At 35.5% G+C, this 12,507-nt stretch overlaps 2 long non-coding RNA genes across 3 annotated transcripts; both read left to right on the forward strand.

The window, feature by feature from the left end:
* The first annotated feature begins 2,821 nt into the window (after positions 1-2,821).
* LOC113303107 lies at positions 2,822-6,191 on the forward strand. Of its 2 annotated transcripts, XR_003337305.1 has the most exons (6): positions 2,822-3,436; positions 4,067-4,142; positions 5,373-5,449; positions 5,528-5,618; positions 5,706-5,786; positions 5,878-6,191. It is a non-coding gene; the product is annotated as an uncharacterized LOC113303107 (long non-coding RNA). The 2 variants fall into 2 exon arrangements; XR_003337306.1 differs by lacking the exon at positions 5,706-5,786.
* Positions 6,192-8,950: 2,759 nt separating this feature from the next.
* Positions 8,951-11,637, forward strand: LOC113302855. Its single transcript, XR_003337149.1, has 3 exons — positions 8,951-9,017; positions 10,309-10,384; positions 11,556-11,637. It is a non-coding gene; the product is annotated as an uncharacterized LOC113302855 (long non-coding RNA).
* Positions 11,638-12,507: the final 870 nt, after the last annotated feature.

Below are 12,507 nucleotides of genomic sequence, written 5' to 3' on the forward strand. Positions count from 1 at the left end.
AATCGAAAAAAAAAGATAAACCGCAATTATCTAGTTTCCCACCAACGGGTCGCGCTAGAGCTTCTCAATCCCAAAGAATACTTTAAAACGAGAAGCCGTAAAAGATTTCACCTAATTAGATTACTCTCCTCTCTGATAGGCGGCTACACCAGTAACAAAGACAAAAGAGGAATTCTGTTGTTACGAAGGATTAGTTTGCTAGAAAGGAAAACTTCGTGTATTTATAGACAAGGAAGTTTGGACACCAAGGAATTTCCAAAACCGAAAATATTCTCAAGATATTCATTAAAGCACAAATTCGGTTTCCATAATTCCCGGAAATGCTCTGTCCAAAAATAACGATCGAAATCTCTCGGAAAATATAATTAGTAAATGCACATTACTAATTTTGTAATTTCCCTACAAAATGAAATTAATAACCTCAATTAAAAGATTCTTAACTTACTTATGTTTCGATCCTGGGATTCTCTTCCCTTAGGCGTTAAGGAATATCTTTGAACAATTAAAGAAATAAACATTCAAAGCACGTGTTCAAAGTTTGTCGACATCTTTACTTTGTAAGTTCTCTTTCACACTTACAACCTGGAAACCGATTTGCCACACTTCCAAACAAGTTTAGAATTGGTTCATCTGACTTTCAAGAACTATGTGATTGATCAAACCAACATTCAATCACAATCATGGGTTTTACGGTTCTACCAAAACAAGTTTCGGTTCTACCTCTATATGAGTATTGTGCATAGTCACACTAGCTTTCCAAAAATTCGGTTGACTAGGTACTAGGATCGGTTCCCCACATATATATGGTATCTAACTTATATGTGTTACGCATGTCCATAGGATCGGTTCCCCTTTGCCTAAAAACGTGTTGCACATGTCCATAGGATTAGTTCCCTTTTCTGCTATAAACCTTGCTGCACCCCATACAAGGATCGGTTCCCTTTGATGCACTGCACCCCTTACAAGGATCGGTTCCCCTCTACCAAAAGTTGTCAGACATACAAACCCGATCATACCAAAGGTGATTACTTAAGATCGGTTTTACTAATAAAAGTTATACCAATACATAAGTCAGGCCTTTGTAAATAGTTCTACCAAGAACACAACAAGTTGTGAGCGGTTATACTCTATCACACATATTGGTTGTTCTTAAGATATGCAATGAATAACAAAACCAATAACACCTGGCAATTTCCTTTTCGGTTCACAAACAAGTTTATGAACTTAATTCCTTAGAACACATGTAAACATTGTTCCCTAGGATAAAATACTCACCTCGTACCCATACATAATCACAATAACATTCAAATGATTATGGCGATGTCTTATCTACAAAGCTTAATGGTAAAGCAATAAACCTCGTATTGTATTCCGTAATAATATGTCTATCTAGAGTTCACATATGCTTGGCAGTTATGTTTTCAATATGCACGACTTGAAAGATACGTTAGGGAATGAAACAGTTCAAGTCAAATATCATTAACCTCAAGTGGAAGGATGATTGTTGTCATTGTAGCACCTTGCTTCTTCACATCTTCAAGACTTCGCAATACTTGTAATGTCTCATATCCTAATACTTTCAAGCTAACCTATACGAAGTCGACTCTAGTACATAATCAAGCGACTCTTAACATGAGTTTTGATTCACTAAAATATGACAATCAAACTTGACATACCAATGCTTGGTGGGTTCAGCCGAGCAATGCTCTAACAATCTCCCCCTTTGTCAATTTTAATGACAAAACTCTTACATCATATGGATAAACAAATTACAAGAATTCATTACAATCCTTGAAAGTGTCACTGTTGACGATATAATAACAAAGATAATACTCCCCCTAAGGAAGATAGGTAGATATTCAATCTGCACGTCTTTGTTATACCAATTTATATGACATGTTACTCCCTCTTAGTCTGTGCTTTCATTCTTTCGTTAGATAACACATTCAAGTACCAATGTTATTTTCCGTAGCGATGCCAATCAATATAAAATCAATGCCAACATCACCTGTTTACTCCATATATTTCTCCCCCTTTTTGTCACAAAAATGACAAAGAAACGAAAAAATAAAGGACAACACGAAAAAAATCTTACAAATCTAATAGACTTGCAAACCTGTAGAGGTAGGCACGAGGGTTCCACACATCACGTTCTGATAACCAATATCAAAACCGAAACTACAAGTAGTCTTATTTTGATATGTTACCAAGGAAACAATTGTCCGAAACAATTTTTCCAGTTTAGTTTAGCAAACCAAAAACAACTAATCACATTAGTCCTTTTTATTAACCGATTGTTCAAGAACAACCGCTTATTTCGATAAAATCAAAATAAAGATAAACTCCATTTTTCTCATCAGGTTCTAATTATCCATAAACTTAGACCTTTCAATTTTAAATAAGACAAGTACTAGGTTAGTTAACTAACATTCCTTGTTTAGGCATTCGATTAGACTTGAATAACCGAAATCTCACTTTGATAAGACAAACTAATATCAGAATTAACTTAGTTTCTTATACGGAATCGAATTGGACTAACACTACCCCAAATATGGGTTTTAGCAACTCATATTCGCAACGGAAATGTAGATGTTGCGAAATATCTGTTGCCAAATTCTGTTGCTAAATATTCGCAACAGCCGATAGCTGTTGCTAATTTCGCCACTGCTTCATCTCTGTTCGCAAATGATTATTTTTCACCCATGCCAGTTACCCGTGTGATAAAAAACACCTGCAAACACTTTTTGTCTGAACATGGGAATTTCGCGTGTGCATACTCGTATCCTTGCAAAATATCCCTCATCTTTTCATTTCAACCATTCGTCTTCTCTCTCATTCTCTCAGATAGGACTCTGAAGAAAAAAAAATCTTCCGCCATTGAAACTAGAGGAAACTAGGTATGAATGATAATCAGGGTTTGGTATTTAGGGTTTGAATCGATTGATGATATTTTTTCTGTTAGGGTTTGATAATTAGGGTTTGGCTTATTCTCCAACGAGAAGGCTCGACTAATTCTGCTTTTCTCTTTTATCTTCTTCTCCTCTCTCCTCGTATTCTTCATCGTCGTTTCGTCTCTGCATGAACAGAGATATTTAAAGAGAAATTTGTTAAATTAATAAGTCAAGAAAGGTTGATGAGATTGTGAGTCTGATTTGGTTATGGTTATTGTAGATTGAAGAAAGGAAAATCATTAAGAAATTAGGGTTCTGTTGCGTTGATGATAGATTGATTAAGAAACTGAGCTATTAGGGCTGGGTTTTGATAACATAATATAAGGAAGAATTAGGGTTTCATTTCAGGTCTGAGATTAGGAAGTTAATCTAGCTAGGGTTTGTCTGAGTTGCGATTTGAAGAGGGTTTGTTTGAATTAAGGTGAAGATTTCTGTATCGAATCAAGTAAAAAAGAATCTGATTCAATTGGTGAAATTATCTTGAGGTAATTGCCTTTCTTAGTTGAACTTCATAATATGTTAATTTTCATTGATTGAGTTTATATAATGTTCATTTTCATTGATTGTGTTTATATGACTGTGAATCAAAACTGAATTGAGATGAGTATGAAGATGGAACTACACTGTTGTTGCAGATGGAGTTGAATTCTATAGTGGTAGTTTTGTATCTGTTGGCAGTGGTTTGAAGGATTGTGTGTATTGGTGGTAGTGGATATTAAAGTTACAGGTGGTGAACTATTGTTGTATTGTAGAGTCGGTGGTGACGTTATTGGTTTTACAACTCCAGCAGAGACTAAAGAGACCAGATTGTGTGTGTTTCCTGAGTTAAGGTAGATGAATGGTTTAGAAAATGTGTGAACTGGTGCAAGTGATAAGAGATGAATACGTGGTTTTGAAATGGTTTAGCTGATATGGTGGTGGATCTAGTCATGGTTGGGTTCTGTTGTTGCTTATGGTCCTGTAATGCCAAGAATAGATAGAAGTGTTGAACTACAGATGAACTTGGTGATATCAAGAAAATGATTGCGACTGGTCTTTACGTTAGATTTGTTTGTTTTCCATATATTCTCTATGTGTATGTGTAAATGATACGTGTTCTTATATGGGTTTTGTAGCATTTGCAAATATTATGCATGTGGACTGCACCAAATATCCAAGGCTGTGAGCTTTTTGGACAATGACTGCAAGCTAGTAAGAGCCTTCTCCTTATCTTTTTTATTTTTTATTTATATCTTTCTTGTTGAGCATCTTACAACCTTGACCAAATCACAATGGATGAGGAATTTCAGTTTTTTCTTGAGTTACACATCAATGTTGTTTACTTTAATAAGTATTGGAGTTTACTCGGGACATTTTTTCGTTCATGCATAAGGCGATAAATGTTTTATTACATTATCGTGTTTGATTTCTGGGCTTGCAGTTGTTCAAATTTTTACATTGTGTATGAAGATAGATCATTGTAGATGTTTTTTTAGTTGGTATCTGTCTCTCCTCCAGTAATTTGTATGATAGACAGGAAATTATTTGTGAATTGAATGCTTAAACATGAACGGTAATCACAGTTGACGATGCAACATCACTGGAGTGTGTGATATAGGTGTATTTGGATATAAGAAATAAAATATTCGGTTTTAATATATACTTTTGGAAAGGGTTTGACGAAAGTGTTTCCCTGGGGTCTATGATTATGAAGGTTTTGTAGTGGTAAACTTAGTTGTATTGACATCCTAAAAGGATAATATGATCAGTAGATCTCCCGGGTAGTGGTTTAGGAGTTACAGAAACAATAAAAGTACCAAATATTTTGGTAGATTTAGCTCTCCTGAAAACAAGTGGCCCTAATTAGAAACTTGTAGTATATCCCAAAAGGACGTGAATCAGCATAAACGTAGAAGAGAATAATTTGGCATATGCAGAAAAAACAAGGGTCTTTATTACTCATGGGGTACTATTTTCTGATAATCTTTCGATAAACAAGTAACATTTGGTCCCTGATTGAGATAGTGTTCCTTTCGTAGACCGTTGTTTCATTTGTGGCAGGGCTGCCCGAAATTGGCAGTGGTTGTGTTGGCTGACAGTGGTGGACTGTTTATATAATGTTAAGATAATCCAACCTACATTTAGTCATGTTTCTTTCTTGGTTGCCCCCACCCCTCGCTGTCACCTTTTTGTCGGCCCCCACTGCTGGAGCAGTCATCTAGTTCTATCAGCATGTTCAATTTTTTTCTTTTTTGTTTTTTTTCTTTTTATATTTAACTTTTTTGTTCAATTTTTTTTTTTACGTTTACATTTCTTAGGGCATGATATCTCTTTGTAAGTCGGAATAATATTTCTTTGGTGCTTGCCATACTCGCAGTTTTGTTATTGATCTTCCTACATTCTCTTAAACCTATTGAACTGACAGACATGTCATCGTAATAGGTGAAGAATCCATTCGAAGAAGATTGGGTAGTTAGGATTAAAAACTGTATTGATTTTGGCTTCGAGTTACAGACAAGGTACATATTTATCTCTCATCTGTTTCAAAATAATCAGTATCTTAACATGACAACTTAGGTTTAATCTTTTCTTTATAGGGTTGATAAGGCTGAATCAGCAAATACTGGCCTGGATTCTACATTTCAGATAGCTGCATCTTGGCAAGTCAATAAGAACTTCTTATACAAGGTTAGCATCTGTTGGTTGAACCTGTTATACTCTACTATATATCACACTATGTTTGCTAAGTTAGTTATTACTTTTTAATTTTATAAGGAAAAGTGGGTCCGTTAAGCTCATCAATAACTCTAGCATTCAAGTCACGATTGAAACCTTCCTTCACATTCAGCCATTCTGGTACAATCACGTATCACATACACGGTACCTACCGTAGTTTTCTATGGCATCACTATAACATGGCACATGATCACATTGCTTTTGTTTGCAGCTGTTAGAGATGGTAGGACTGCCACCACAGGTTTTGGGTTCGGGCTTCGTGCTGAGGATCGTGTCTTTGGGTGTTTTCCTTAGAGAGCATATGAAGATCTTAATGAGAAAAGGCAGTTGCTTGTTATTTGCCTTCAGCACTTCAAAATGTAAGTGTGCATGAACCAGTAACATTTTAAATTCTATAAATTAGTTTTTTTGGGTATTAATTTGCATCCTTATATAGTAGGGGCATAAGTGTAACTATAATTTTCTGGATTGTTAAGTTCATTCAGTAACGGCATGACTTTAAAGTTCATTCTTACTTCACTGTGCTATGCTTATGTTAAAGTGCATTCTTATTGCAGCGAGTTTAGGTCTGGTCACTAACACCTTAGTTGGTAGCTCCTATTGAAAATTTGTGGTCCTGGTAAAGTCATTTCCTTGTCAGTGCATAGTTTTAACTTATTTTTAACAATGTAATAAATGTCGTGTCCAAAAAGGATGCAAAACGAGACATCAAGAACACAAAAAGGGTATTTTTCTTGTGCCCCTAAAATCTTGCAAAGCTCTTGGAAATTTAGACTCATGGGTTTTTCAAAATTCATTTTCGCGTAAATGCAACTACAGAGAAGTTCTCTCGCGGAGTCTTGATGTCAAAAATATGATTTACCATACTCTCAAGCTTTTGGTCAAAACCATGAACATGCTGACCGCACATGTGTGGTTCACGTATGTGAACTAGAACCCGAATCAGGATGGGTAAATCTAGTTCCGGAACGGTATGGTCGGTTCATATACCATTCCATCTTCACATAAAAATAGAAAACATTCTCTCGTTCACATCACCACCTTCTCTTCTCAGCTGTTCGAGAACGAAAGAGTGAAAAACCTAAGGTTCGCCTACCTTCATCTTCTTCTCCTTCATTTCTTAATCTTTATGTGTGTTGTTTAAACCATTGAGTTCAGGAGAATCTTGTGTACCTTGGGTCAAGAGCGTTTTCCATTATAATCATTGTTTCGTAACTCCCAACATTACCAACAGTTCGGGTACTCAACACCATTAACAACATGGTTCAAGAACCCGGTAAGTTCTTCATCAACTATTTAAGTTTTTCTCTCATAATGGCTTCTAGATAGAGATTAGGTCGTGGTGAGAGTTTGGGTGCTCAAATTCGTGATGATACTTACTTTGATCCAAGCATGCAAATGAGGTTCGTTGACAGGGAGGTCTGTAACCTTTATGCGGAATATAGTACGCAAAATCCTATTATGGAAAGAATTTATGTTTACTGTGAACTTAGGGTAAAACATCTTCCTAATTTTATTGAGAATCATGCTTGGGGTATAATTCTTCATCCTATGGGAATAGTGCATATGTTTTGTGTTTGTGTTGAACAGGCTCTGAGTTCACCCAGTCGTAAGAAGTTCTCAAATCTACATGTAATTCTCGTATATTTTAGCTGCAGTTTGTAAATCTTTAAGGCCCGTGAGAATAAATCTTAATGTGCTCTACTATAAGATAGCTTTGTACCAGTGTTGAAGAAAATGTTGTCACAAGATCGATAAACGTGGTTTTTTTATTTAGTTTCCTTCCCTTTTTCTTGTAAATGTACTTGATGTTTAAACGTGTATCATTGAACATATCAATATTATTAATGAAGAGTTGAGTTGATTGAATCAGATAAATTACAGGGTGTATGTAATAGTTGCAGGATAAAATTGAAATGGGAGAAAATATTGTGACTAGGTCAATGAAGACCGACCTTTTCTTTTTTCTTTCCTGTTGCGTAAATTTAGCAACGTCTAGAATCTATTGCTAAAATTTTACCGCGACTTTCTGGGTCTGTCTGTGTTTACTCAGACAAGATTTAGCAACTGATAGTAAAAAATTCGCAACCAGCTGGATACCTGTTGCTAAATTTTGCGACGCAAAAGCTTGGAACTCTTGCGACTCCAAATTCGCAACAGATACGTTTTTTTCTGTTGCAACAGTTTGAGTCGCCCACTTCGCAACAGCTGAGGGCAATTGCGATCCCGATTTGCAACAGCAGCATCTAGTTGCTAAAGTCCATTTTTTGGTGTAGTGTAAACAACTCATCCCGTATACAAATTATTTCGTTAAGCCATAAATAATTCATACAAACCAAAATAAATCAACTTGCATAATTATTCACCTCAACCGGAAGCAATTGAAACAACATAGACATTAAAAGCACCGCAATTGCACCGTAATTTTGTAAGCCTAAACAATTGATACCATACAAAAGCAAGATAACAATTGTTTTTCTTAACCGGAACCAATTGAATCACACACACATCAATTGTACCGAAATTTTGTAAACAATTGATACCACACAATAAAGCAAGATAACAATAGTTTTTCTTAACCGGAACCAATTGAAACACACATCCTCACACACATCATGGAATAAATATCAATTGAACCGAAATTTTGTTAAGCAAAAGCAACAAATATATATAATATAAACTCAGGCTTTTCTTAAACAGGAAAACAATTAACTAACAAGATTGTTACCTCAAATTTCGCATCCACTTCTCCAATATGATAGCATCTTCGTCCAGAGAGAATTGATATCGAAATATCACCACGTTGTCATCCTTATGCATAAACAAAAGAATAACAACACACCTCAACCTTTACCAGAGAAAGGTTGAAAACCGGTTTTAACAATTGCAAGCAAAAGTTTGAAAACCGTCGAAACACATATGCTTTTATGCTAAACCAAAACTAAATCAACATATTGTGATTTTTTTCACATATTATTTCTAACAGACAATACAACAAATATGAGTTTTAGCAACTCAGATTCGTAACGGAAAGGTAGCTGTTACGAAATTTCGGTTGCGAAATTCTGTTGCTAAACATTCGCAATAGCCGGTATCTGTTGCTAATTTCGCCACTGCTTCATCTCTGTTGGTATTCACAACTGATTTTTTTCACCCATGCCAGTTACCCGTGTGACAAAAAACACCTGCAAACACTTTTTGTCTGAGCATGGGAATTTCGCGTGTGCATACTCGTATCCTTACAAAATATCCCTCATCTTTTCATTTCAACCATTCGTCCTCTCTCTCACTCTCTCAGATAGGACTCTGAAGAAAAAAAAATCTTCCGCCATTGAAACTAGAGGAAACTAGGTATGAATGATAATCAGGTTTGGTATTTAGGGTTTGAATCGATTAATGATACTTTTTCTGTTAGGGTTTGATAATTAGGGTTTGGCTTATTCTCCAACGAGAAAGGCTCAACTAATTCTGCTTTTCTCTTCTTCTCCTCTCTCCTCGTATTCTTCATCTTCGTTTCGTCTCTGCATGAACAGAGAATTATTTAAAGAGAAATTTGTTAAATTAATAAGTCAAGAAAGGTTGATGAGATTGTGAGTCTGATTTGGTTATGGTTATTGTGGATTGAAGAAAGGAAAATCATTAAGAAATTAGGGTTATGTTGCGTTGATGATAGATTGATTAAGAAACTGAGCTATTAGGGTTGGGTTTTGATAACATAATATGAGGAAGAATTAGGGTTTCATTTCAGGTCTGAGATTAGGAAGTAAATTGAGAATCTAGCTAGGGTTTATCTGAGTTGCGATTTGAAGAGGGTTTGTTTGAATTAAGGTTTATATATATTTTTAATTATTGAATTCGAACTCCATGGATTAGGGTTCTTGATAAAACAAATATTTAGGGTTATGGGTTTGAATTTTACATGAAGGAGATGGAATTAATGGTGAGAAATTAAAAGAGGAAGATTTCTGTATCGAATCAAGTAAAAAAGAATCTGATTCAATTGGTGAAATTATGAGGCAATTGCCTTTCTTAGTTGAACTTCATAATATGTAAATTTTCATTGATTGAGTTTATATAATGTTCATTTTCATTGATTGTGTTTATATGACTGTGAATCAAAACTGAATTGAGATGAGTATGAAGATGGAACTACACTGCTGTTGCAGATGGAGTTGAATTCTATAGTGGTAGTTTTGTATCTGTTGGCAGTGGTTTGAAGGATTATGTGTATTGGTGGTAGTGGATATGAAAGTTACAGGTGGTGAACTATTGTTGTATTGTAGAGTCGGTGGTGACGTTATTGGTTTTACAACTCCATCTGAGACTAAAGATACCAGATTGTGTGTGTTTCTTGAGTTAAGGTAGATGAATGGTTTAGAAAATGTGTGAACTGGTGCAAGTGATAAGAGATGAATACGTGGTTTTGAAATGGTTTGATATGGTGGTGGATCTAGTCATGGTTGGGTTCTGTTGTTGCTTATGGTCCTGTAATGCCAAGAATAGATAGAAGTGCTGAACTACAGATGAACTTGGTGATAGCAAGAAAATGATTGCGACTGGTCTTTACATTAGATTTGTTTGTTTTCCATATATTCTCTATGTGTATGTGTAATTGATACGTGTTCTTATATGGGTTTTGCAGCATTTGCAAATATTATGCATGTGGACTGCACCAAATATCTAAGGCTCTGAGCTTTTTGGACAATGACTGCAAGCTAGTAAGATCCTTCTCCTTATCTTTTTTATTTTCTATTAATATCAATTTTTTTTCTTGAGTTGCACATCAATGTTGTTTACTTTAATAAGTATTGGAGTTTACTCAGGACATTTTTTGTTCATGCGTAAGCCGGTAAATGTTTTATTACATTATCGTGTTTGATTTCTGGGCTTGCAGTTGTTCAAATTTTTACATTGTGTATGAAGATAGACCATTGTAGATGTTTTTTTAGTTGTTATCTGTCTCTCCTCCAGTAATTTGTATGATAGACAGGAAATTATTTGTGAATTGAATGCTGAAACATGAACGGTAATCACAGTTGACGATGCAACATCGCTGGAGTGTGTGATATAGGTGTATTTGGATATAAGAAATGAAATATTTGGTTTTAATATATACTTTTGGAACGGGTTTGACGAAAGTGTTTCCCTGGGGTCTATGGTTATGAAGGTTTTGTAGTGGTAAACTTAGTCGTATTGACATCCTAAAAGGATAATATGATCAGTAGATCTCCCGGGTAGTGGTTTAGGAGTTACAGAAACAATAAAAGTACCAAATATTTTGGTAGATTTAGCTCTCCCGAAAACAAGTGGCCCTAATTAGAAACTTGTAGTATATCCCAAAAGGACGTGAATCAGCATAAACGTAGAAGAGAATAAGTTGGCATATGCAGAAAAAAAAAGGGTCTTTATTACATCATGGGGTACTATGTTATGATAATCATTCGATAAACAAGTAACATTTGGTCCCTGATTGAGATAGTCTTCCTTTCAAAGACCGTTGTTTCCTTTGTGGCAGGGCTGCGCGAAATTGGCAGTGGTTGTGTTGGCTGACAGTGGTGGACTGTTTCTATAATATCTAGATAATCCAACCTACATTTAGTCATGTTTCTTTCTTGGTTGCCCCCCACCCCTCGCTGTCACCTTTTCGTCGGCCCCCACTGCTGCAGCAGTCATCTAGTTCTATCAGCATGTTCAATTTTTTTGTTTTTTTGCTTTTTATATTTAATTTTTTTGTTCAATTTTTTTTTTTACTTTTACATTTCTTAGGGCATGATATCTCTTTGTAAGTCGGAATAATATTTCTTTAGTGCTTGCCATACTCGCAGTTTGTTATTGATCTTCCTACATTCTCCTAAACCTATTGAACTGACAGACATGTCATCATAATAGGTGAAGAATCCATTCGAAGAAGATTGGGTAGTTAGGATTAAAAACTGTATTGATTTTGGCTTCGAGTTACAGACAAGGTACACATTTATCTCTCATCTGTTTCAAAATAATCAGTATCTTAAATTTAGCAATGGGAGAAAATATTGTGACTAGGTCAATGAAGACCGACCTTTTCTTTTTTCTTTCCTGTTGCGTAAATTTAGCAATGGCTTTAATCTGTTGCTAAATTTTTACCGCGACTTTCTGGGTCTGTCTTCGTTTACTCAGTCAAGATTTAGCAACTGATAGTAAAAAATTCGCAACTGTTACCTGCCTATTGCTGAATTTTTGCGTCGCAACAGATGCAACTGTTGCGAAAATAGCTGCGACTCGAAATTCGCAACAGCTACATTTCCATTGAGAAAATTCGAGTCGCCCCCCTTTGCAACAGCTGAGTGCAGTTGCGACCCAAACAACAGCAAGAGCCAGTTGCTAAAGTCCATTTTTGGTGTAGTGTAACCCCTCATGATCCTTTGGTAAAGCCTACCTACTAAGGATAGAACTTAATCCCGCTAAATCAAAAAGTCACCCAAACCATAAGGGTTCACAATATATGAGATCCAATACTGAGGTAGTAAGACCGAAATCAAACATCCCATAAACATACATAGCAATAAGATAAAAGAAATTAGGCACAGGCTATGTAAACCGAAAACTATCACAAGAAAAATTACTGATCAAATAATTTTATTCAGAATAGTTTTATTCATAATAGACCGATACAATCAATGAAAGAAATCAAAAATTGATGTCTATTCTTTCTCATTTGTGAAACTGTGAAAAAAGACTTTTAGAGTTTTCCTTCAAAACTGAAACCGGATCAGCAGATTTCACCGGATTCCAATCATCTTCTATAATCACAAGCCTAGATTCAAGACTCATAACACTGTTATTGACTTCCTTAACTTCCTTC

The sequence above is a fragment of the Papaver somniferum genome, chromosome 8 (assembly GCF_003573695.1).
Source record: "Papaver somniferum cultivar HN1 chromosome 8, ASM357369v1, whole genome shotgun sequence".
NCBI lineage: Eukaryota > Viridiplantae > Streptophyta > Magnoliopsida > Ranunculales > Papaveraceae > Papaver > Papaver somniferum.